We start from the raw sequence: 23,430 nt of genomic DNA on the forward strand, positions 1-23,430 counted from the left end.
CTCCACAGATGCCTAATTTTACACTTACTCATGTACTTTAGTGTATAAAACAAAGCAGGAGTGTCAGGATGCCTTGCCTTGCCATCACCTCCAAGCCTAAGTAACCAAGCCCGACTAGCACAGTCGCTAGAGCATAAGACTATTAATCTTAGGGTCATGTATTTGAGCTCCATGTTGGGCAGTTGTTTTTTTCTCTTCCTGTACCATTGTATGTGGAACAGTGTATACTTGCATCACCACAGCGCAAATGGCTGTCCTCACTTTCTCAAAATGCACTGCCCTATCAGCAAAAACTCAGGAATGTATTGACCAGAAATTGAACCCGGCCTCCCACGTGGCCGGCTAGATTTCTACCACTGAACCACCAATGATCCACAGATGCTTAATTTTAGACTTACTCATGTACTTTAGTGTACAAAACAAAGCAGGAGAGTCAGGATGCCTTGCCTTGCCATCACCACAACTCCTCGGTTACCAAGCATTGCTAACTCAGTCGGTAAAGCATGAGACTCTTAATCTCAGGGTCGTGGGTTCGAGCCCCACATTGGGCGGATGTTTTTTTTCTTTTCCTGTACCATTGTATGTGGAACACTATCAACTTGCCCCACCACAGCACAAATGGCTGTCCTCACTTTCACAAAATACACTGCCATATCAGCAAAAACTCAGGACTGCATTGGCCGGGTATTGAACACGGGGCTCCCGCGTGGCAGGCGAGAATTCTACCACCGAACCACCAATGCTCCACAGATACTTAATTTTACACTTACTCGTGTACTTTAGTGTATGAAACAAAGCAGGAGTGTCAGGATGCCTTGCCTTGCCATCACCTCCATACAGTCACAACCAAGCCTGGCTAGCTCAGTCGGTAGAGCATGAGACTCTTAATCTCAGGGTCGTGGGTTCGAACCCCACGTTTGGCGGATGTTTTTTCTTTTCCTGTACCATTGTATGTGGAACACTGTATACACCACCACAGCGCAAATGGCTGTCCTCACTTTCACAAAATACACTGCCATATCAGCAAAAACTCAGGACTGCATTGGCCGGGAATCGATTCCGGGCCTCACGCGTGGCAGGCGAGAATTCTACCACTGAACCACCAATGCTCCACAGATGCCTAATTTTACACTTACTCATGTACTTTAGTGTATAAAACAAAGCAGGAGAGTCAGGATGCCTTCCCTTTCCATCACCACAACTCCTCGGTTACCAAGCATTGCTAACTCAGTCGGTAAAGCATGAGACTCTTAATCTCAGGGTCGTGGGTTTGAGCCCCACATTAGGCGGATGTTTTTTTTCTTTTCCTGTACCATTGTATGTGGAACACTGTCAACTTGTCCCACCACAGCACAAATGGCTGTCCTCACTTTTACAAAATGCACTGCCATATCAGCAAAAACTCAGGACTGCATTGGCCGGGAATCGAACCCGGGCCTCCCGCGTGGCAGGTGAGAATTCTACCACTGAACCACTAATGCTCCACAGATACTTAATTTTACACTTACTCGTGTACTTTAGTGTATGAAACAAAGCAGGAGTGTCAGGATGCCTTGCCTTGCCATCACCTCCATACATTCTCAACCAAGCCTGGCTAGCTCAGTCGGTAGAGCATGAGAGTCTTAATCTCAGGGTCGTGAGTTCGAGCCCCACGTTGGGCGGATGTTTTTTCTTTTCCTGTACCATTGTATGTGGAACACTGTATACTTGCACCACCACAGCGCAAATGGCTGTCCTCACTTTCACAAAATACACTGCCATATCAGCAAAAACTCAGGACTGCATTGGCCGGGAATCGATTCCGGGCCTCACGCGTGGCAGGCGAGAATTCTACCACTGAACCACCAATGCTCCACAGATGCCTAATTTTACACTTACTCATGTACTTTAGTGTATAAAACAAAGCAGGAGTGTCAGGATGCCTTGCCTTGCCATCACCTCCAAGCCTAAGTAACCAAGCCCGACTAGCACAGTCGCTAGAGCATAAGACTATTAATCTTAGGGTCATGTATTTGAGCTCCATGTTGGGCAGTTGTTTTTTTCTCTTCCTGTACCATTGTATGTGGAACAGTGTATACTTGCATCACCACAGCGCAAATGGCTGTCCTCACTTTCACAAAATGCACTGCCCTATCAGCAAAAACTCAGGAATGTATTGACCGGAAATTGAACCCGGCCTCCCACGTGGCCGGCTAGATTTCTACCACTGAACCACCAATGATCCACAGATGCTTAATTTTAGACTTACTCATGTACTTTAGTGTACAAAACAAAGCAGGAGAGTCAGGATGCCTTGCCTTGCCATCACCACAACTCCTCGGTTACCAAGCATTGCTAACTCAGTCGGTAAAGCATGAGACTCTTAATCTCAGGGTCGTGGGTTCGAGCCCCACATTGGGCGGATGTTTTTTTTCTTTTCCTGTACCATTGTATGTGGAACACTATCAACTTGCCCCACCACAGCACAAATGGCTGTCCTCACTTTCACAAAATGCACTGCCATATCAGCAAAAACTCAGGACTGCATTGGCCAGGAATTGAACACGGGGCTCCCGCGTGGCAGGCGAGAATTCTACCACTGAACCACCAATGCTCCACAGATACTTAATTTTACACTTACTCGTGTACTTTAGTGTATGAAACAAAGCAGGAGTGTCAGGATGCCTTGCCTTGCCATCACCTCCATACATTCACAACCAAGCCTGGCTAGCTCAGTCGGTAGAGCATGAGACTCTTAATCTCAGGGTCGTGGGTTCGAGCCCCACGTTGGGCGGATGTTTTTTCTTTTCCTGTACCATTGTATGTGGAACACTGTATACACCACCACAGCGCAAATGGCTGTCCTCACTATCACAAAATACACTGCCATATCAGCAAAAACTCAGGACTGCATTGGCCGGGAATCGATTCCGGGCCTCACGCGTGGCAGGCGAGAATTCTACCACTGAACCACCAATGCTCCACAGATGCCTAATTTTACACTTACTCATGTACTTTAGTGTATAAAACAAAGCAGGAGTGTCAGGATGCCTTGCCTTGCCATCACCTCCAAGCCTACGTAACCTAGCCCGACTAGCACAGTCGCTAGAGCATAAGACTATTAATCTTAGGGTCATGTATTTGAGCTCCATGTTGGGCAGTTGTTTTTTTCTCTTCCTGTACCATTGTATGTGGAACAGTGTATACTTGCATCACCACAGCGCAAATGGCTGTCCTCACTTTCACAAAATGCACTGCCCTATCAGCAAAAACTCAGGAATGTATTGACCGGGAATTGAACCCGGCCTCCCACGTGGCCGGCTATATTTCTACCACTGAACCACCAATGATCCACAGATGCTTATTTTTAAACTTACTCATGTACTTTAGTGTACAAAACAAAGCAGGAGAGTCAGGATGCCTTCCCTTTCCATAACCACAACTCCTCAGTTACCAAGCATTGCTAACTCAGTCGGTAAAGCATGCGACTCTTAATCTCAGGGTCGTGGGTTCGAGCCCCACATTGGGCGGATGTTTTTTTTCTTTTCCTGTACCATTGTATGTGGAACACTGTCAACTTGCACCACCACAGCGCAAATGGCTGTCCTCACTTTCACAAAATGCACTGCCATATCAGCAAAAATTCAGGACTGCATTGGCCGGGAATCGATTCCGGGCCTCACGCGTGGCAGGCGAGAATTCTACCACTGAACCACCAATGCTCCACAGATGCCTAAATTTACACTTACTCATGTACTTTAGTGTATAAAACAAAGCAGGAGTGTCAAGATGCCTTGCCTTGCCATCACCTCCAAGCCTACGTAACCAAGCCCGACTAGCACAGTTGCTAGAGCATAAGACTATTAATCTTAGGGTCATGTATTTGAGCTCCATGTTGGGCAGTTGTTTTTTTCTCTTCCTGTACCATTGTATGTGGAACAGTGTATACTTGCATCACCACAGCGCAAATGGCTGTCCTCACTTTCACAAAATGCACTGCCCTATCAGCAAAAACTCAGGAATGTATTGACCGGGAATTGAACCCGGCCTCCCACGTGGCCGGCTAGATTTCTACCACTGAACCACCAATGATCCACAGATGCTTAATTTTAGACTTACTCATGTACTTTAGTGTACAAAACAAAGCAGGAGAGTCAGGATGCCTTGCCATCACCACAACGCCTCGGTTACCAAGCATTGCTAACTCAGTCGGTAAAGCATGAGACTCTTAATCTCAGGGTTGTGGGTTCGAGCCCCACATTGGGCGGATGTTTTTTTTTCTTTTCCTGTACCATTGTATGTGGAACACTGTCAACTTGCACCACCACAGCGCAAATGGCTGTCCTCACTTTCACAAAATGCACTGCCATATCAGCAAAAACTCAGGACTGCATTGGCCGGGAATCGAACCCGGGCCTCACGCGTGGCAGGCGAGAATTCTACCACTGAACCACCAATGCTCCACAGATGCCTAATTTTACACTTACTCATGTACTTTAGTGTATAAAACAAAGCAGGAGAGTCAGGATGCCTTCCCTTTCCATCCCCACAACTCCTCGGTTACCAAGCATTGCTAACTCAGTCGGTAAAGCATGAGACTCTTAATCTCAGGGTCGTGGGTTTGAGCCCCACATTGGGCGGATATTTTTTTTCTTTTCCTGTACCATTGTATGTGGAACACTGTCAACTTGCCCCACCACAGCACAAATGGCAGTCCTCACTTTTACAAAATGCACTGCCATATCAGCAAAAACTCAGGACTGCATTGGCCGGGAATCGAACCCGGGCATCCCGCGTGGCAGGCGAGAATTCTACCACTGAACCACTAATGCTCCACAGATACTTAATTTTACACTTACTCATGTACTTTAGTGTATGAAACAAAGCAGGAGTGTCAGGATGCCTTGCCTTGCCATCACCTCCATACATTCTCAACCAAGCCTGGCTAGCTCAGTCAGTAGAGCATGAGAGTCTTAATCTCAGGGTCGAGAGTTCGAGCCCCACGTTGGGTGGATGTTTTTCTTTTCCTGTACCATTGTATGTGGAACACTGTATACTTGCACCACCACAGCGCAAATGGCTGTCCTCACTTTCACAAAATACACTGCCATATCAGCAAAAACTCAGGACTGCATTGGCCGGGAATCGATTCCGGGCCTCACGCGTGGCAGGCGAGAATTCTACCACTGAACCACCAATGCTCCACAGATGCCTAATTTTACACTTACTCATGTACTTTAGTGTATAAAACAAAGCAGGAGTGTCAGGATGCCTTGCCTTGCCATCACCTCCAAGCCTAAGTAACCAAGCCCGACTAGCACAGTCGCTAGAGCATAAGACTATTAATCTTAGGGTCATGTATTTGAGCTCCATGTTGGGCAGTTGTTTTTTTCTCTTCCTGTACCATTGTATGTGGAACAGTGTATACTTGCATCACCACAGCGCAAATGGCTGTCCTCACTTTCACAAAATGCACTGCCCTATCAGCAAAAACTCAGGAATGTATTGACCGGAAATTGAACCCGGCCTCCCACGTGGCCGGCTAGATTTCTACCACTGAACCACCAATGATCCACAGATGCTTAATTTTAGACTTACTCATGTACTTTAGTGTACAAAACAAAGCAGGAGAGTCAGGATGCCTTGCCTTGCCATCACCACAACTCCTCGGTTACCAAGCATTGCAAACTCAGTCGGTAAAGCATGAGACTCTTAATCTCAGGGTCGTGGGTTCGGGCCCCACATTGGGCGGATGTTTTTTTTCTTTTCCTGTACCATTGTATGTGGAACACTATCAACTTGCCCCACCAGAGCACAAATGGCTGTTCTCACTTTCACAAAATGCACTGCCATATCAGCAAAAACTCAGGACTGCATTGGCCGGGAATTGAACACAGGGCTCCCGCGTGGCAGGCGAGAATTCTACCACTGAACCACCAATGCTCCACAGATACTTAATTTTACACTTACTCGTGTACTTTAGTGTATGAAACAAAGCAGGAGTGTCAGGATGCCTTGCCTTGCCATCACCTCCATACATTCACAACCAAGCCTGGCTAGCTCAGTCGGTAGAACATGAGACTCTTAATCTCAGGGTCGTGGGTTCGAGCCCCACGTTGGGCGGATGTTTTTTCTTTTCCTGTACCATTGTATGTGGAACACTGTATACACCACCACAGCGCAAATGGCTGTCCTCACTATCACAAAATACACTGCCATATCAGTAAAAACTCAGGACTGCATTGGCCGGGAATCGATTCCGGGCCTCACGCGTGGCAGGCGAGAATTCTACCACTGAACCACCAATGCTCCACAGATGCCTAATTTTACACTTACTCATGTACTTTAGTGTATAAAACAAAGCAGGAGTGTCAGGATGCCTTGCCTTGCCATCACCTCCAAGCCTACGTAACCTAGCCCGACTAGCACAGTCGCTAGAGCATAAGACTATTAATCTTAGGGTCATGTATTTGAGCTCCATGTTGGGCAGTTGTTTTTTTCTCTTCCTGTACCATTGTATGTGGAACAGTGTATACTTGCATCACCACAGCGCAAATGGCTGTCCTCACTTTCACAAAATGCACTGCCCTATCAGCAAAAACTCAGGAATGTATTGACCGGGAATTGAACCCGGCCTCCCACGTGGCCGGCTATATTTCTACCACTGAACCACCAATGATCCACAGATGCTTATTTTTAAACTTACTCATGTACTTTAGTGTACAAAACAAAGCAGGAGAGGCAGGATGCCTTGCCTTGCCATCACCACAACTCCTCGGTTACCAAGCATTGCTAACTCAGTCGGTAAAGCATGAGACTCTTAATCTCAGGGTCGTGGGTTCGAGCCCCACATTGGGCGGATGTTTTTTTTCTTTTCCTGTACCATTGTATGTGGAACACTGTCAACTTGCCCCACCACAGCACAAATGGCTGTCCTCACTTTCACAAAATGCACTGCCATATCAGCAAAAACTCAGGACTGCATTGGCCGGGAATCGAACCCGGGCCTCCCGCGTGGCAGGCGAGAATTGTACCACTGAACCACCAATGCTCCACAGATGCTTAATTTTACACTTACTCGTGTACTTTAGTGTATGAAACAAAGCAGGAGTGTCAGGATGCCTTGCCTTGCCATCACCTCCATACATTCACAACCAAGCCTGGCTAGCTTAGTCGGTAGAGCATGAGACTCTTAATCTCAGGGTCGTGGGTTCGAGCCCCACGTTGGGCGGATGTTTTTTCTTTTCCTGTACCATTGTATGTGGAACACTGTATACTTGCACCACCACAGCGCAAATGGCTGTCCTCACTTTCACAAAATACACTGCCATATCAGCAAAAACTCAGGACTGCATTGGCCGGGAATCGATTCCGGGCCTCACGCGTGGCAGGCAAGAATTCTACCACTGAACCACCAATGCTCCACAGATGCCTAATTTTACACTTACTCATGTACTTTAGTGTATAAAACAAAGCAGGAGTGTCAGGATGCCTTGCCTTGCCATCTCCTCCAAGCCTACGTAACCATGCCCGACTAGCACAGTCGCTAGAGCATAAGACTATTAATCTTAGGGTCATGTATTTGAGCTCCATGTTGGGCAGTTGTTTTTTTCTCTTCCTGTACCATTGTATGTGGAACAGTGTATACTTGCATCACCACAGCGCAAACGGCTGTCCTCACTTTCACAAAATGCACTGCCCTATCAGCAAAAACTCAGGAATGTATTGACCGGGAATTGAACCCGGCCTCCCACGTGGCCGGCTAGATTTCTACCACTGAACCACCAATGATCCACATATGCTTATTTTTAAACTTACTCATGTACTTTAGTGTACAAAACAAAGCAGGAGAGTCAGGATGCCTTCCCTTTCCATCACCACAACTCCTTGGTTACCAAGCATTGCTAACTCAGTCGGTAAAGCATGAGACTCTTAATCTCAGGGTCGTGGGTTCGAGCCCCACATTGGGTGGATGTTTTTTTTCTTTTCCTGTACCATTGTATGTGGAACACTGTCAACTTGCACCACCACAGCGCAAATGGCTGTCCTCATTTTCACAAAATGCACTGCCATATCAGCAAAAACTCAGGACTGCATTGGCCAGGAATCGAACCCGGGCCTCCCGCATGGCAGGCCAGAATTCTACCACTGAACCACCAATGCTCCACAGATACTTAATTTTACACTTACTCGTGTACTTTAGTGTATGAAACAAAGCAGGAGTGTCAGGATGCCTTGCCTTGCCATCACCTCCATATATGCTCAACCAAGCCTGGCTAGCTCAGTCGGTAAAGCATGAGACTCTTAATCTCAGGGTCGTGGGTTCGATCCCCACATTGGGCGGATGTTTTTTTTCTTTTCCTGTACCATTGTATGTGGAACACTGTCAACTTGCACCACCACAGCGCAAATGGCTGTCCTCACTTTCACAAAATGCACTGCCATATCAGCAAAAACTCAGGACTGCATTGGCCGGGAATCGAACCCGGGCCTCCCGCGTGGCAGGCGAGAATTCTACCACTGAACCACCAATGCTCCACAGATACTTAATTTTACACTTACTCGTGTACTTTAGTGTATGAAACAAAGCAGGAGTGTCAGGATGCCTTGCCTTGCCATCACCTCCATACATTCTCAACCAATCCTGGCTAGCTCAGTCGGTAGAGCATGAGACTCTTAATCTCAGGGTCGTGGGTTCGAGCCCCATGTTGGGCGGATGTTTTTTCTTTTCCTGTACCATTGTATGTGGAACACTGTATACTTGCACCACCACAGCGCAAATGGCTGTCCTCACTTTCACAAAATACACTGCCATATCAGCAAAAACTCAGGACTGCATTGGCCGGGAATCAATTCCGGGCCTCACGCGTGGCAGGCGAGAATTCTACCACTGAACCACTAATGCTCCACAGATGCCTAATTTTACACTTACTCATGTACTTTAGTGTATAAAACAAAGCAGGAGTATCAGGATGCCTTGCCTTGCCATCACCTCCAAGCCAACGTAACCAAGCCCGACTAGCACAGTCGCTAGAGCATAAGACTATTAATCTTAGGGTCATGTATTTGAGCTCCATGTTGGGCAGTTGTTTTTTTCTCTTCCTGTACCATTGTATGTGGAACAGTGTATACTTGCATCACCACAGCGCAAATGGCTGTCCTCACTTTCACAAAATGCACTGCCCTATCAGCAAAAACTCAGGAATGTATTGACCGGGAATTTAACCCGGCCTCCCACGTGGCCGGCTAGATTTCTACCACTGAACCACCAATGATCCACAGATGCTTAATTTTAGACTTACTCATGTACTTTAGTGTACAAAACAAAGCAGGAGAGGCAGGATGCCTTGCCTTGCCATCACCACAACTCCTCGGTTACCAAGCATTGCTAACTCAGTCGGTAAAGCATGAGACTCTTAATCTCAGGGTCGTGGGTTCGAGCCCCACATTGGGCGGATGTTTTTTTTTCTTTTCCTGTACCATTGTATGTGGAACACTGTCAACTTTCCCCACCACAGCACAAATGGCTGTCCTCACTTTCACAAAATGCACTGCCATATCAGCAAAAACTCAGGACTGCATTTGCCGGGAATCGAACCCGGGCCTCCCGTGTGGCAGGCGAGAATTCTACCACTGAACCACCAATGCTCCACAGATACTTAATTTTACACTTACTCGTGTACTTTAGTGTATGAAACAAAGCAGGAGTGTCAGGATGCCTTGCCTTGCCATCACCTCCATACATTCTCAACCAATCCTGGCTAGCTCAGTCGGTAGAGCATGAGACTCTTAATATCAGGGTCGTGGGTTCGAGCCCCATGTTGGGCGGATGTTTTTTCTTTTCCTGTACCATTGTATGTGGAACACTGTATACTTGCACCACCACAGCGCAAATGGCTGTCCTCACTTTCACAAAATACACTGCCATATCAGCAAAAACTCAGGACTGCATTGGCCGGGAATCAATTCCGGGCCTCACGCGTGGCAGGCGAGAATTCTACCACTGAACCACTAATGCTCCACAGATGCCTAATTTTACACTTACTCATGTACTTTAGTGTATAAAACAAAGCAGGAGTATCAGGATGCCTTGCCTTGCCATCACCTCCAAGCCAACGTAACCAAGCCCGACTAGCACAGTCGCTAGAGCATAAGACTATTAATCTTAGGGTCATGTATTTGAGCTCCATGTTGGGCAGTTGTTTTTTTCTCTTCCTGTACCATTGTATGTGGAACAGTGTATACTTGCATCACCACAGCGCAAATGGCTGTCCTCACTTTCACAAAATGCACTGCCCTATCAGCAAAAACTCAGGAATGTATTGACCGGGAATTGAACCCGGCCTCCCACGTGGCCGGCTAGATTTCTACCACTGAACCACCAATGATCCACAGATGCTTAATTTTAGACTTACTCATGTACTTTAGTGTACAAAACAAAGCAGGAGAGGCAGGATGCCTTGCCTTGCCATCACCTCCACACATTCACAACCAAGCCTGGCTAGCTCAGTCGGTAGAGCATGAGACTCTTAATCTCAGGGTCGTGGGTTCGAGCCCAACGTTGGGCGGATGTTTTTTCTTTTCCTGTACCATTGTATGTGGAACACTGTATACTTGCACCACCACAGTGCAAATGGCTGTCCTCACTTTCACAAAATGCACTGCCCTATCAGCAAAAACTCAGGAATGTATTGACCGGGAATTGAACCCGGCCTCCCACGTGGCCGGCTAGATTTCTACCACTGAACCACCAATGATCCACAGATGCTTATTTTTAAACTTACTCATGTACTTTAGTGTACAAAACAAAGCAGGAGAGTCAGGATGCCTTCCCTTTCCATCACCACAATTCCTCGGTTACTAAGCATTGCTAACTCAGTCGGTAAAGCATGAGACTCTTAATCTCAGGGTCGTGGGTTCGAGCCCCACATTGGGCGGATGTTTTTTTTCTTTTCCTGTACCATTGTATGTGGAACACTGTCAACTTGCACCACCACAGCGCAAATGGCTGTCCTCACTTTCACAAAATGCACTGCCATATCAGCAAAAACTCAGGACTGCATTGGCCGAGTATCGAACCCGGGCCTCCTGCGTGGCAGGCGAGAATTCTACCACTGAACCACCAATGCTCCACAGATACTTAATTTTACACTTACTCGTGTACTTTAGTGTATGAAACAAAGCAGGAGTGTCAGGATGCCTTGCCTTGCCATCACCACCATACATTCTCAACCAAGCCTGGCTAGCTCAGTCGGTAGAGCATGAGACTCTTAATCTCAGGGTCGTGGGTTCGAGACCCACGTTGGGCGGATGTTTTTTCTTTTCCTGTACCATTGTATGTGGAACACTGTATACTTGCACCACAACAGCGCAAATGGCTGTCCTCACTTTCACAAAATACACTGCCATATCAGCAAAAACTCAGGACTGCATTGGCCTGGAATCGATTCCGGGCCTCACGCGTGGCAGGTGAGAATTCTACCACTGAACCACCAATGCTCCACAGATGCCTAATTTTACACTTACTCATGTACTTTAGTGTATAAAAAAAAAGCAGGAGTATCAGGATGCCTTGCCTTGCCATCACCTCCAAGCCAACGTAACCAAGCCCAACTAGCACAGTCGCTAGAGCATAAGACTATTAATCTTAGGGTCATGTATTTGAGCTCCATGTTGGGCAGTTGTTTTTTTCTCTTCCTGTACCATTGTATGTGGAACAGTGTATACTTGCATCACCACAGCGCAAATGGCTGTCCTCACTTTCACAAAATGCACTGCCCTATCAGCAAAAACTCAGGAATGTATTGACCGGGAATTGAACCCGGCCTCCCACGTGGCCGGCTAGATTTCTACCACTGAACCACCAATGATCCACAGATGCTTAATTTTAGACTTACTCATGTACTTTAGTGTACAAAACAAAGCAGGAGAGTCAGGATGCCTTGCCTTGCCATCACCACAACGTCTCGATTACCAAGCATTGCTAACTCAGTCGGTAAAGCATGAGACTCTTAATCTCAGGGTCGTGGGTTCGAGCCCCACATTGGGCGGATGTTTTTTTTCTTTTCCTGTACCATTGTATGTGGAACACTGTCAACTTGCACCACCACAGCGCAAATGGCTGTCCTCACTTTCACAAAATGCACTGCCATATCAGCAAAAGCTCAGGACTGCATTGGCCGGGAATCGAACCCGGGCCTCCCGCGTGGCAGGCGAGAATTCTACCACTGAACCACCAATGCTCCACAAAAACTTAATTTTACACTTACTCGTGTACTTTAGTGTATGAAACAAAGCATGAGTGTCAGGATGCCTTGCCTTGCCATCACCTCCAAGCCTACGTAACCAAGCCCGACTAGCACAGTCGCTAGAGCATAAGACTATTAATCTTAGGGTCATGTATTTGAGCTCCATGTTGGGCAGTTGTTTTTTTCTCTTCCTGTACCATTGTATGTGGAACAGTGTATACTTGCATCACCACAGCGCAAATGGCTGTCCTCACTTTCACAAAATGCACTGCCCTATCAGCAAAAACTCAGGAATGTATTGACCGGGAATTGAACCCGGCCTCCCACGTGGCCAGCAAGATTTCTACCACTGAACCACCAATGAACCACAGATGCTTAATTTTAGACTTACTCATGTACTTTAGTGTACAAAACAAAGCAGGAGAGTCAGGATGCCTTCCCTTTCCATCACCACAACTCCTTGGTTACCAAGCATTGCTAACTCAGTCGGTAAAGCATGAGACTCTTAATCTCAGGGTCGTGGGTTCGAGCCCCACATTGGGTGGATGTTTTTTTTCTTTTCCTGTACCATTGTATGTGGAACACTGTCAACTTGCACCACCACAGCGCAAATGGCTGTCCTCATTTTCACAAAATGCACTGCCATATCAGCAAAAACTCAGGACTGCATTGGCCAGGAATCGAACCCGGGCCTCCCGCGTGGCAGGCCAGAATTCTACCACTGAACCACCAATGCTCCACAGATACTTAATTTTACACTTACTCGTGTACTTTAGTGTATGAAACAAAGCAGGAGTGTCAGGATGCCTTGCCTTGCCATCACCTCCATATATGCTCAACCAAGCCTGGCTAGCTCAGTCGGTAAAGCATGAGACTCTTAATCTCAGGGTCGTGGGTTCGATCCCCACATTGGGCGGATGTTTTTTTTCTTTTCCTGTACCATTGTATGTGGAACACTGTCAACTTGCACCACCACAGCGCAAATGGCTGTCCTCACTTTCACAAAATGCACTGCCATATCAGCAAAAACTCAGGACTGCATTGGCCGGGAATCGAACCCGGGCCTCCCGCGTGGCAGGCGAGAATTCTACCACTGAACCACCAATGCTCCACAGATACTTAATTTTACACTTACTCGTGTACTTTAGTGTATGAAACAAAGCAGGAGTGTCAGGATGCCTTGCCTTGCCATCACCTCCATACATTCTCAACCAATCCTGGCTAGCTCAGTCGGTAGAGCATGAGACTCTTAATCTCAGGGTCGTTGGTTCGAGCCCCATGTTGGGCGGATGTTTTTTCTTTTCCTGTACCATTGTATGTGGAACACTGTATACTTGCACCACCACAGCGCAAATGGCTGTCCTCACTTTCACAAAATACACTGCCATATCAGCAAAAACTCAGGACTGCATTGGCCGGGAATCAATACCGGGCCTCACGCGTGGCAGGCGAGAATTCTACCACTGAACCACTAATGCTCCACAGATGCCTAATTTTACACTTACTCATGTACTTTAGTGTATAAAACAAAGCAGGAGTATCAGGATGCCTTGCCTTGCCATCACCTCCAAGCCAACGTAACCAAGCCCGACTAGCACAGTCGCTAGAGCATAAGACTATTAATCTTAGGGTCATGTATTTGAGCTCCATGTTGGGCAGTTGTTTTTTTCTCTTCCTGTACCATTGTATGTGGAACAGTGTATACTTGCATCACCACAGCGCAAATGGCTGTCCTCACTTTCACAAAATGCACTGCCCTATCAGCAAAAACTCAGGAATGTATTGACCGGGAATTGAACCCGGCCTCCCACGTGGCCGGCTAGATTTCTACCACTGAACCACCAATGATCCACAGATGCTTAATTTTAGACTTACTCATGTACTTTAGTGTACAAAACAAAGCAGGAGAGTCAGGATGCCTTGCCTTGCCATCACCACAACTCCTTGGTTACCAAGCATTGCTAACTCAGTCGGTAAAGCATGAGACTCTTAATCTCAGGGTCGTGGGTTCGAGCCCCACATTGGGCGGATGTTTTTTTTCTTTTCCTGTACCATTGTATGTGGAACACTGTCAACTTGCACCACCACAACCTAAATGGCTGTCCTCACTTTCACAAAATGCACTGCCATATCAGCAAAAATTCAGGACTGCATTGGCCAGAAATCGAACCCGGGCCTCCCATGTGGCAGGCAAGAATTATACCACTGAACCACCAATGCTCCACAGATACTTAATTTTACACTTACTCGTGTACTTTAGTGTATGAAACAAAGCAGGAGTGTCAGAATGACTTGCCTTGCCATCACCTCCATACATTCTCAACCAAGCCTGGCTAGCTCAGTCGGTAGAGCATGAGACTCTTAATCTCAGGGTCGTGGGTTCGAGCCCCACGTTGGGCGGATGTTTTTTCTTTTCCTGTACCATTGTATGTGGAACAGTGTCAACTTGCACCACCACAGCGCAAATGGCTGTCCTCACTTTCACAAAATACACTGCCATATCAGCAAAAACTCAGGACTGCATTGGCCGGGAATCGATTCCGGGCCTCACGCGTGGTAGGCGAGAATTCTACCACTGAACCACCAATGCTCCACAGATGCCTAATTTTACACTTACTCATGTACTTTAGTGTATAAAACAAAGCAGGAGTGTCAGGATGCCTTGCCTTGCCATCACCTCCAAGCCTACGTAACCAAGCCCGACTAGCACAGTCGCTAGAGCATAAAACTATTAATCTTAGGGTCATGTATTTGAGCTCCATGTTGGGCAGTTGTTTTTTTCTCTTCCTGTACCATTGTATGTGGAACAGTGTATACTTGCATCACCACAGCGCAAATGGCTGTCCTCACTTTCACAAAATGCACTGCCCTATCAGCAAAAACTCAGGAATGTATTGACCGGGAATTGAACCCGGCCTCCCACGTGGCCAACTAGATTTCTACCACTGAACCACCAATGATCCACAGATGCTTAATTTTAGACTTACTCATGTACTTTAGTGTACAAAACAAAGCAGGAGAGTCAGGATGCCTTGCCTTGCCATCACCACAACTCCTCGGTTACCAAGCATTGCTAACTCAGTCGGAAAAGCATGAGACTCTTAATCTCAGGGTCGTGGGTTCGAGCCCCACATTGGGCGGATGTTTTTTTTTCTTTTCCTGTACCATTGTATGTGGAACACTGTCAACTTGCCCCACCACAGCGCAAATGGCTGTCCTCACTTTCACAAAATGCACTGCCATATCAGCAAAAACTCAGGACTGCATTGGCAGGGAATCGAACCCGGGCCTCCGCGTGGCAGGCGAGAATTCTACCACTGAACCACCAATGCTCCACAGATACTTAATTTTACACTTACTCGTGTACTTTAGTGTATGTAATAAAGCAGGAGTGTCAGGATGCCTTGCCTTGACATCACCTCCATACATTCTCAACCAAGCCTGGCTAGCTCAGTCGGTAGAGCATAAGACTATTAATCTTAGGGTCATGTATTTGAGCTCCTTGTTGGGCAGTTGTTTTTTTCTCTTCCTGTACCATTGTATGTGGAACAGTGTATACTTGCATCACCACAGCGCAAATGGCTGTCCTCACTTTCACAAAATGCACTGCCCTATCAGCAAAAACTCAGGAATGTATTGACCGGGAATTGAACCCGGCCTCCCACGTGGCCGGCTAGATTTCTACCACTGAACCACCAATGATCCACAGATGCTTAATTTTAGACTTACTCATGTACTTTAGTGTACAAAACAAAGCAGGAGAGTCAGGATGCCTTCCCTTGCCATCACCACAACTCCTCGGTTACCAAGCATTGCTAACTCAGTCGGTAAAGCATGAGACTCTTAATCTCAGGGTCGTGGGTTCGAGCCCCACATTGGGCGGATGTTTTTTTTCTTTTCCTGTACCATTGTATGTGGAACACTGTCAACTTACCCCACCACAGCGCAAATGGCTGTCCTCACTTTCACAAAATGCACTGCCATATCAGCAAAAACTCAGGACTGCATTGGCTGGGAATCGAACTCGGGCCTCCCGCGTGGCAGGCGTGAATTCTACCACTGAACCACCAATGCTTCACAGATACTTAATTTTACACTCACTCGTGTACTTTAGTGTATGAAATAAAGCAGGAGTGTCAGGATGCCTTCCCTTTCCATCACCACAACTCCTTGGTTACCAAGCATTGCTAACTCAGTCGGTAAAGCATGAGACTCTTAATCTCAGGGTCGTGGGTTCGAGCACCACATTGGGCGGATGTATTTTTTCTTTTCCTGTACCATTATATGTGGAAGGGCTGTAACACACTGGCCGGTTTCTCCCGGATGGCAAAAAGCCGGACAAACTTTGTCAGGCTTTTTGCAATCCGGGAGAAACAGGCAGAGTCTGTCACACAGGACGGCTTTGAGCCATGTGTAATGCTGTGCGCATGCGCAGCATCAGACACGGCTTGAGAAAAAAATGTTGTGTGTGAAAGCTCCCCTTCACACACACGGTTCATTGGCTGCAAAGACGGCCCGGCGGCCGCCCGGCCGCCGGATCTTCCAGTGGTGAGACCCGGCTGCAACCCGGCAGCCGGGCCGGGGCCGTGCAGTGTGAAGGGAGCCTAGCCCTCACACTGTTAAGTACAATGCCAGCACGGGAAAAAGCCGTCCGGCTTTTTCCCGGCCGGCAAAAGCCGGGTAGTGTGTTTCAGCACATACACTGTCAACTTGCACCACCACAGCGCAAATGGCTGTCCTCACTTTCACAAAATGCACTGCCATATCAGCAAAAATTCAGGACTGCATTAGCCGGAAATCAAACCCAGGCCTCCCGCGTGGCAGGCGAGAATTCTACCACTGAACCACCAATGCTCCACAGATACTTAATTTTACACTTACTCGTGTACTTTAGTGTATGAAACAAAGCAGGAGTGTCAGGATGCCTTCCCTTGCCATCACCTCCATACATTCTCAACCAAGCCTGGCTAGCTCAGTCGGTAGAGCATGAGACTCTTACTCTCAGGGTCGTGGGTTCGATTCCCACGTTGGGTGGATGTTTTTTCTTTTCCTGTACCATTGTATGTGGAACACTGTATACTTGCACCACCAAAGCGCAAATGGCTGTTCTCACTTTCACAAAATGCACTGCCCTATCTGCAAAAACTCAGGAATGTATTGACCGGGAATTGAACCCGGCCTAATACGTGGCCTGCTAGATTTCTACCACTGAACCACCAATGATCCACAGATGCTTAATTTTAGACTTACTCATGTACTTTAGTGTACAAACAAAGCAGGAGAGTCAGTATGCCTTGCCTTTCCATCACCACAACTCCTCGGTTACCAAGCATTGCTAACTCAGTCGGTAAAGCATGAGACTCTTAATCTCAGGGTCGTGGGTTCGAGCCCCACATTGGGCGGATGTTTTTTTTCTTTTCCTGTACCATTGTATGTGGAACACTGTCAACTTGCACCACCACAGCGCAAATGGCTGTCCTCACTTTCACAAAATGCACTGCCATATCAGCAAAAACTAAGGACTGCATTGGCCGGGAATCGAACCCGGGCCTCCCGCGTGGCAGGTGAGAATTCTACCACTGAACCACCAATGCTCCACAGGTGCCTAATTTTACACTTACTCATGTACTTTAGTGTATAAAACAAAGCAGGAGTGTCAGGATGCCTTGCCTTGCCATCACCTCCAAGCCTACGTAACCAAGCCCGACTAGCACAGTCGCTAGAGCATAAGACTATTAATCTTAGGGTCATGTATTTGAGCTCCATGTTGGGCAGTTGTTTTTTTCTCTTCCTGTACCATTGTATGTGGAACAGTGTATACTTTCATCACCACAGCGCAAATGGCTGTCCTCACTTTCACAAAATGCACTGCCATATCAGCAAAAATTCAGGACTGCATTGGCCGGCAATCGAACACGGGCCTCCCGCGTGGCAGGCGAGAATTCTACCACTGAACGACCAATGCTCCACAGATACTTAATTTTACACTTACTCGTGTACTTTAGTGTATGAAATAAAGCAGGAGTGTCAGGATGCCTTGCCTTGCCATCACCTCCATGTATTCTCAACCAAGCCCGGCTTGCTCAGTCGGTAGAGCATGAGACTCTTAATCTCAGGGTCGTGGGTTCGAGCCCCACATTGGGCGGATGTTTTTTTTCTTTTCCTGTACCATTGTATGTGGAACACTGTCAACTTGCACCACCACAGCGCAAATGGCTGTCCTCACTTTCACAAAATGCACTGCCATAACAGCAAAAACTCTGGACTGCATTGGCCGGGAATCGAACCCGGGCCTCCCGCGTGGCAGGCGAGAATTCTACCACTGAACCACCAATGCTCCACAGGTACTTAATTTTACACTTACTCGTGTACTTTAGTGTATGAAACAAAGCAGGAGTGTCAGGATGCCTTGCCTTGCCATCACCTCCATACATTCGCAACCAAGCCTGGCTAGCTCAGTTGGTAGAGCATGAGACTCTTAATCTCAGGGTTGTGGGTTCGAGCCCCACGTTGGGCGGATGTTTTTTCTTTTCCTGTACCATTGTATGTGGAACACTGTATACTTGCACCACCACAGCGCAAACGGCTGTCCTCACTTTCACAAAATACACTGCCATATCAGCAAAAACTCAGGACTGCATTGGCCGGGAATCGATTCCGGGCCTCACGCGTGGCAGGCGAGAATTCTACCACTGATCCACCAATACTCCACAGATGCCTAATTTTACACTTACTCATGTACTTTAGTGTATTAAACAAAGCAGGAGTGTCAGGATGCCTTGCCATGCCATCACCTCCAAGCCTACGTAACCAAGCCCGACTAGCACAGTCGCTAGAGCATAAGACTATTAATCTTAGGGTCATGTATTTGAGCTCCATGTTGGGCAGTTGTTTTTTTCTCTTCCTGTACCATTGTATGTGGAACAGTGTATACTTGCATCACCACAGCGCAAATGGCTGTCCTCACTTTCACAAAATGCACTGCCCTATCAGCAAAAACTCAGGAATGTATTGACCGGGAATTGAACCCGGCCTCCCACGTGGCCGGCTAGATTTCTACCACTGAACCACCAATGATCCACAGATGCTTAATTTTAGACTTACTCATGTACTTTAGTGTACAAAACAAAGCAGGAGAGTCAGGATGCCTTGCCTTGCCATCACCACAACTCCTCGGTTACCAAGCATTGCTAACTCAGTCGGTAAAGCATGAGACTCTTAATCTCAGGGTCGTGGGTTCGAGCCCCACATTGGGCGGATGTTTTTTTTCTTTTCCTGTACCATTGTATGTGGAACACTGTCAACTTGCACCACCACAGCGCAAATGGCTGTCCTCACTTTCACAAAATGCACTGCCATATCAGCAAAAACTCAGGACTGCATTGGCCGGGAATCGAACCCAGGCCTCCCGCGTGGCAGGTAAGAATTCTATCACTGAACCACCAATGCTCCACAGGTACTTAATTTTACACTTACTCGTGTACTTTAGTGTACAAAACAAAGCAGGAGAGTCAGGATGCCTTGCCTTGCCATCACCACAACTCCTCGGTTACCAAGCATTGCTAACTCAGTCGGTAAAGCATGAGACTCTTAATCTCAGGGTCGTGGGTTCGAGCCCTACATTGGGCGGATGTTTTTTTTCTTTTCCTGTACCATTGTATGTGGAACACTGTCAACTTGCCCCACCACAGCGCAAATGGCTGTCCTCACTTTCACAAAATGCACTGCCATATCAGCAAAAATTCAGGACTGCATTGGCCGGGAATCGAACCCGGGCCTCCCGCGTGGCAGGCGAGAATTCTACCACTGAACCACCAATGCTCCACAGAGACTTCATTTTACACTTACTTGTGTACTTTAGTGTATGAAATAAAGCAGGAGTGTCAGGATGCCTTGCCTTGCCATCACCTCCATACATTCGCAACTAAGCCTGGCTAGCTCAGTCGGTAGAGCATGAGACTCTTAATCTCAGGGTCGTGGGTTCGAGCCCCATGTTGGGCGGATGTTTTTTCTTTTCCTGTACCATTGTATGTGGAACACTGTCAACTTGCACCACCACAGCGCAAATGGCTGTCCTCACTTTCACAAAATACACTGCCATATCAGCAAAAACTCAGGACTGCATTGGCCGGGTATCGATTCCAGGCCTCACGCGTGGCAGGCGAGAATTCTACCACTGAACCACCAATGCTCCACAGATGCCTTATTTTACACTTACTCATGTACTTTAGTGTATAAAACAAAGCAGGAGTGTCAGGATGCCTTGCCATCACCTCCAAGCCTACGTAACCAAGCCCGACTAGCACAGTCGCTAGAGCATAAGACTATTAATCTTAGGGTCATGTATTTGAGCTCCATGTTGGGCAGTTGTTTTTTTCTCTTCCTGTACCATTGTATGTGGAACAGTGTATACTTGCATCACCACAGCGCAAATGGCTGTCCTCACTTTCACAAAATGCACTGCCCTATCAGCAAAAACTCAGGAATGTATTGACCGGGAATTGAACCCGGCCTCCCACGTGGCCGGCTAGATTTCTACCACTGAACCACCAATGATCCACAGATGCTTAATTTTAGACTTACTCATGTACTTTAGTGTACAAAACAAAGCAGGAGAGTCAGGATGCCTTGCCTTGCCATCACCACAACTCCTCGGTTACCAAGCATTGCTAACTCAGTCGGTAAAGCATGAGACTCTTAATCTCAGGGTCGTGGGTTCGAGCCCCACATTGGGCGGATGTTTTTTTTCTTTTCCTGTACCATTGTATGTGGAACACTGTCAACTTGCACCACCACAGCGCAAATGGCTGTCCTCACTTTCACAAAATGCACTGCCATATCAGCAAAAACTCAGGACTGCATTGGCCGGGAATTGAACCCGGCCTCCCACGTGGCCGGCTAGATTTCTACCACTGAACCACCAATGCTCCACAGGTACTTAATTTTACACTTACTCGTGTACTTTAGTGTATGAAACAAAGCAGGAGTGTCAGGATGCCTTGCCTTGCCTTGCCATCACCTCCATACATTCGCAACCAAGCCTAGCTAGCTCAGTCCGTAGAGCATGAGACTCTTAATCTCAGGGTCGTGGGTTCGAGCCCCACGTTGGGCGGATGTTTTTTCTTTTCCTGTACCATTGTATGTGGAACACTGTCAACTTGCCCCACCACAGCGCAAATGGTTGTCCTCACTTTCACAAAATGCACTGCCATATCAGCAAAAATTCAGGACTGCATTGGCCGGCAATCGAACACGGGCCTCCCGCGTGGCAGGCGAGAATTCTACCACTGAACCACCAATGCTCCACAGATACTTAATTTTACATTTACTCGTGTACTTTAGTATATGAAATAAAGCAGGAGTGTCAGGATGCCTTGCCTTGCCATCACCTCCATGTATTCTCAACCAAGCCCGGCTTGCTCAGTCGGTAGAGCATGAGACTCTTAATCTCAGGGTCGTGGGTTCGAGCCCCACATAGGGCGGATGTTTTTTTTCTTTTCCTGTACCATTGTATGTGGAACACTGTCAACTTGCACCACCACAGCGCCAATGGCTGTCCTCACTTTCACAAAATGCACTGCCATATCAGCAAAAACTCAGGACTCTATTGGCCGGGAATCGAACCCGACCTCCCGCGTGGCAGGCGAGATTTCTACCACTGAACCACCAATGCTCCACAGGTACTTAATTTTACACTTACTCGTGTACTTTAGTGTATGAAACAAAGCAGGAGTGTCAGGATGCCTTGCCTTGCCTTGCCATCACCTCCATACATTCGCAACCAAGCTTGGCTAGCTCAGTCGGTAAAGCATGAGACTCTTAATCTCAGGGTCGTGGGTTCGAGCCCCACGTTGGGCGAATGTTTTTTCTTTTCCTGTACCATTGTATGTGGAACACTGTCAACTTGCCCCACCACTGCGCAAATGGCTGTCCTCACTTTCACAAAATGCACTGCCATATCAGCAAAAATTCAGGACTGCATTGGCCGGCAATCGAACACGGGCCTCCCGCGTGGCAGGCGAGAATTCTACCACTGAACCACCAATGCTCCACAGATACTTAATTTTACATTTACTCGTGTACTTTAGTATATGAAATAAAGCAGGAGTGTCAGGATGCCTTGCCTTGCCATCACCTCCATGTATTCTCAACCAAGCCCGGCTTGCTCAGTCGGTAGAGCATGAGACTCTTAATCTCAGGGTCGTGGGTTCGAGCCCCACATTGGGCGGATGTTTTTTTTCTTTTCCTGTACCATTGTATGTGGAACACTGTCAACTTGCACCACCACAGCGCAAATGGCTGTCCTCACTTTCACAAAATGCACTGCCATATAAGCAAAAACTCTGGACTGTATTGGCCGGGAATCGAACCCGACCTCCCGCGTGGCAGGCGAGATTTCTACCACTGAACCACCAATGCTCCACAGGTACTTAATTTTACACTTACTCGTGTACTTTAGTGTATGAAACAAAGCAGGAGTGTCAGGATGCCTTGCCTTGCCTTGCCATCACCTCCATACATTCGCAACCAAGCTTGGCTAGCTCAGTCGGTAGAGCATGAGACTCTTAATCTCAGGGTCGTGGGTTCGAGCCCCACGTTGGGCGGATGTTTTTTCTTTTCCTGTACCATTGTATGTGGAACACTGTATACTTGCACCACCACAGCGCAAATGGCTGTCCTCACTTTCACAAAATACACTGCCATAGCAGCAAAAACTCAGGACTGCATTGGCCGGGAATCGATTCCGGGCCTCACGCGTGGCAGGCGAGAATTCTACCACTGATCCACTAATGCTCCACAGATGCCTAATTTTGCACTTACTCATGTACTTTAGTGTATAAAACAAAGCAGGAGTGTCAGGATGCCTTGCCTTGCCATCACCTCCAAGCCTACGTAACCAAGCCCGACTAGCACAGTCGCTAGAGCATAAGACTATTAATCTTAGGGTCATGTATTTGAGCTCCATGTTGGGCAGTTGTTTTTTTTCTCTTCCTGTACCATTGTATGTGGAACAGTGTATACTTTCATCACCACAGCGCAAATGGCTGTCCTCACTTTCACAAAATGCACTGCCATATCAGCAAAAATTCAGGACTGCATTGGCCGGCAATCGAACACGGGCCTCCCGCGTGGCAGGCGAGAATTCTACCACTGAACCACCAATGCTCCACAGGTACTTAATTTTACACTTACTCGTGTACTT

At 47.3% G+C, this 23,430-nt stretch overlaps 32 non-coding genes across 32 annotated transcripts; 18 read left to right on the plus strand and 14 right to left on the minus strand.

Annotated features, from left to right (window-relative positions):
* Positions 1-850: 850 nt before the first annotated feature.
* TRNAK-CUU (transfer RNA lysine (anticodon CUU)) lies at positions 851-923 on the plus strand. The gene has a single exon. It is a non-coding gene; the product is annotated as a tRNA-Lys (tRNA).
* Positions 924-1,410: 487 nt separating this feature from the next.
* TRNAG-GCC (transfer RNA glycine (anticodon GCC)) lies at positions 1,411-1,481 on the minus strand. The gene has a single exon. It is a non-coding gene; the product is annotated as a tRNA-Gly (tRNA).
* Positions 1,482-2,700: 1,219 nt separating this feature from the next.
* On the plus strand, positions 2,701-2,773 carry TRNAK-CUU (transfer RNA lysine (anticodon CUU)). Its single transcript has one exon. It is a non-coding gene; the product is annotated as a tRNA-Lys (tRNA).
* A 1,595-nt stretch (positions 2,774-4,368) lies between these two features.
* On the minus strand, positions 4,369-4,439 carry TRNAG-GCC (transfer RNA glycine (anticodon GCC)). Its single transcript has one exon. It is a non-coding gene; the product is annotated as a tRNA-Gly (tRNA).
* A 301-nt stretch (positions 4,440-4,740) lies between these two features.
* TRNAG-GCC (transfer RNA glycine (anticodon GCC)) lies at positions 4,741-4,811 on the minus strand. The gene has a single exon. It is a non-coding gene; the product is annotated as a tRNA-Gly (tRNA).
* Positions 4,812-5,851: 1,040 nt separating this feature from the next.
* TRNAG-GCC (transfer RNA glycine (anticodon GCC)) lies at positions 5,852-5,922 on the minus strand. The gene has a single exon. It is a non-coding gene; the product is annotated as a tRNA-Gly (tRNA).
* A 107-nt stretch (positions 5,923-6,029) lies between these two features.
* Positions 6,030-6,102, plus strand: TRNAK-CUU (transfer RNA lysine (anticodon CUU)). The gene has a single exon. It is a non-coding gene; the product is annotated as a tRNA-Lys (tRNA).
* Positions 6,103-6,959: 857 nt separating this feature from the next.
* TRNAG-GCC (transfer RNA glycine (anticodon GCC)) lies at positions 6,960-7,030 on the minus strand. The gene has a single exon. It is a non-coding gene; the product is annotated as a tRNA-Gly (tRNA).
* A 107-nt stretch (positions 7,031-7,137) lies between these two features.
* On the plus strand, positions 7,138-7,210 carry TRNAK-CUU (transfer RNA lysine (anticodon CUU)). The gene has a single exon. It is a non-coding gene; the product is annotated as a tRNA-Lys (tRNA).
* An 861-nt stretch (positions 7,211-8,071) lies between these two features.
* On the minus strand, positions 8,072-8,142 carry TRNAG-GCC (transfer RNA glycine (anticodon GCC)). Its single transcript has one exon. It is a non-coding gene; the product is annotated as a tRNA-Gly (tRNA).
* A 107-nt stretch (positions 8,143-8,249) lies between these two features.
* On the plus strand, positions 8,250-8,322 carry TRNAK-CUU (transfer RNA lysine (anticodon CUU)). Its single transcript has one exon. It is a non-coding gene; the product is annotated as a tRNA-Lys (tRNA).
* A 121-nt stretch (positions 8,323-8,443) lies between these two features.
* Positions 8,444-8,514, minus strand: TRNAG-GCC (transfer RNA glycine (anticodon GCC)). Its single transcript has one exon. It is a non-coding gene; the product is annotated as a tRNA-Gly (tRNA).
* A 107-nt stretch (positions 8,515-8,621) lies between these two features.
* Positions 8,622-8,694, plus strand: TRNAK-CUU (transfer RNA lysine (anticodon CUU)). The gene has a single exon. It is a non-coding gene; the product is annotated as a tRNA-Lys (tRNA).
* A 1,780-nt stretch (positions 8,695-10,474) lies between these two features.
* TRNAK-CUU (transfer RNA lysine (anticodon CUU)) lies at positions 10,475-10,547 on the plus strand. Its single transcript has one exon. It is a non-coding gene; the product is annotated as a tRNA-Lys (tRNA).
* A 668-nt stretch (positions 10,548-11,215) lies between these two features.
* On the plus strand, positions 11,216-11,288 carry TRNAK-CUU (transfer RNA lysine (anticodon CUU)). The gene has a single exon. It is a non-coding gene; the product is annotated as a tRNA-Lys (tRNA).
* An 862-nt stretch (positions 11,289-12,150) lies between these two features.
* Positions 12,151-12,221, minus strand: TRNAG-GCC (transfer RNA glycine (anticodon GCC)). The gene has a single exon. It is a non-coding gene; the product is annotated as a tRNA-Gly (tRNA).
* A 671-nt stretch (positions 12,222-12,892) lies between these two features.
* Positions 12,893-12,963, minus strand: TRNAG-GCC (transfer RNA glycine (anticodon GCC)). Its single transcript has one exon. It is a non-coding gene; the product is annotated as a tRNA-Gly (tRNA).
* Positions 12,964-13,070: 107 nt separating this feature from the next.
* Positions 13,071-13,143, plus strand: TRNAK-CUU (transfer RNA lysine (anticodon CUU)). Its single transcript has one exon. It is a non-coding gene; the product is annotated as a tRNA-Lys (tRNA).
* A 121-nt stretch (positions 13,144-13,264) lies between these two features.
* Positions 13,265-13,335, minus strand: TRNAG-GCC (transfer RNA glycine (anticodon GCC)). Its single transcript has one exon. It is a non-coding gene; the product is annotated as a tRNA-Gly (tRNA).
* Positions 13,336-14,554: 1,219 nt separating this feature from the next.
* TRNAK-CUU (transfer RNA lysine (anticodon CUU)) lies at positions 14,555-14,627 on the plus strand. Its single transcript has one exon. It is a non-coding gene; the product is annotated as a tRNA-Lys (tRNA).
* A 119-nt stretch (positions 14,628-14,746) lies between these two features.
* Positions 14,747-14,817, minus strand: TRNAG-ACC (transfer RNA glycine (anticodon ACC)). The gene has a single exon. It is a non-coding gene; the product is annotated as a tRNA-Gly (tRNA).
* A 2,371-nt stretch (positions 14,818-17,188) lies between these two features.
* On the plus strand, positions 17,189-17,261 carry TRNAK-CUU (transfer RNA lysine (anticodon CUU)). The gene has a single exon. It is a non-coding gene; the product is annotated as a tRNA-Lys (tRNA).
* A 489-nt stretch (positions 17,262-17,750) lies between these two features.
* Positions 17,751-17,821, minus strand: TRNAG-GCC (transfer RNA glycine (anticodon GCC)). Its single transcript has one exon. It is a non-coding gene; the product is annotated as a tRNA-Gly (tRNA).
* Positions 17,822-18,299: 478 nt separating this feature from the next.
* Positions 18,300-18,372, plus strand: TRNAK-CUU (transfer RNA lysine (anticodon CUU)). Its single transcript has one exon. It is a non-coding gene; the product is annotated as a tRNA-Lys (tRNA).
* A 121-nt stretch (positions 18,373-18,493) lies between these two features.
* Positions 18,494-18,564, minus strand: TRNAG-GCC (transfer RNA glycine (anticodon GCC)). The gene has a single exon. It is a non-coding gene; the product is annotated as a tRNA-Gly (tRNA).
* Positions 18,565-18,671: 107 nt separating this feature from the next.
* TRNAK-CUU (transfer RNA lysine (anticodon CUU)) lies at positions 18,672-18,744 on the plus strand. The gene has a single exon. It is a non-coding gene; the product is annotated as a tRNA-Lys (tRNA).
* A 1,233-nt stretch (positions 18,745-19,977) lies between these two features.
* On the minus strand, positions 19,978-20,048 carry TRNAG-GCC (transfer RNA glycine (anticodon GCC)). Its single transcript has one exon. It is a non-coding gene; the product is annotated as a tRNA-Gly (tRNA).
* Positions 20,049-20,155: 107 nt separating this feature from the next.
* Positions 20,156-20,228, plus strand: TRNAK-CUU (transfer RNA lysine (anticodon CUU)). Its single transcript has one exon. It is a non-coding gene; the product is annotated as a tRNA-Lys (tRNA).
* Positions 20,229-21,266: 1,038 nt separating this feature from the next.
* Positions 21,267-21,339, plus strand: TRNAK-CUU (transfer RNA lysine (anticodon CUU)). The gene has a single exon. It is a non-coding gene; the product is annotated as a tRNA-Lys (tRNA).
* A 673-nt stretch (positions 21,340-22,012) lies between these two features.
* On the plus strand, positions 22,013-22,085 carry TRNAK-CUU (transfer RNA lysine (anticodon CUU)). Its single transcript has one exon. It is a non-coding gene; the product is annotated as a tRNA-Lys (tRNA).
* Positions 22,086-22,382: 297 nt separating this feature from the next.
* On the plus strand, positions 22,383-22,455 carry TRNAK-CUU (transfer RNA lysine (anticodon CUU)). Its single transcript has one exon. It is a non-coding gene; the product is annotated as a tRNA-Lys (tRNA).
* A 303-nt stretch (positions 22,456-22,758) lies between these two features.
* TRNAK-CUU (transfer RNA lysine (anticodon CUU)) lies at positions 22,759-22,831 on the plus strand. Its single transcript has one exon. It is a non-coding gene; the product is annotated as a tRNA-Lys (tRNA).
* The last annotated feature ends 599 nt before the right edge of the window (positions 22,832-23,430 follow it).

Source organism: Pseudophryne corroboree, chromosome 3 (genome assembly GCF_028390025.1).
Source record: "Pseudophryne corroboree isolate aPseCor3 chromosome 3, aPseCor3.hap2, whole genome shotgun sequence".
Taxonomy (NCBI): Eukaryota; Metazoa; Chordata; class Amphibia; order Anura; family Myobatrachidae; genus Pseudophryne; species Pseudophryne corroboree.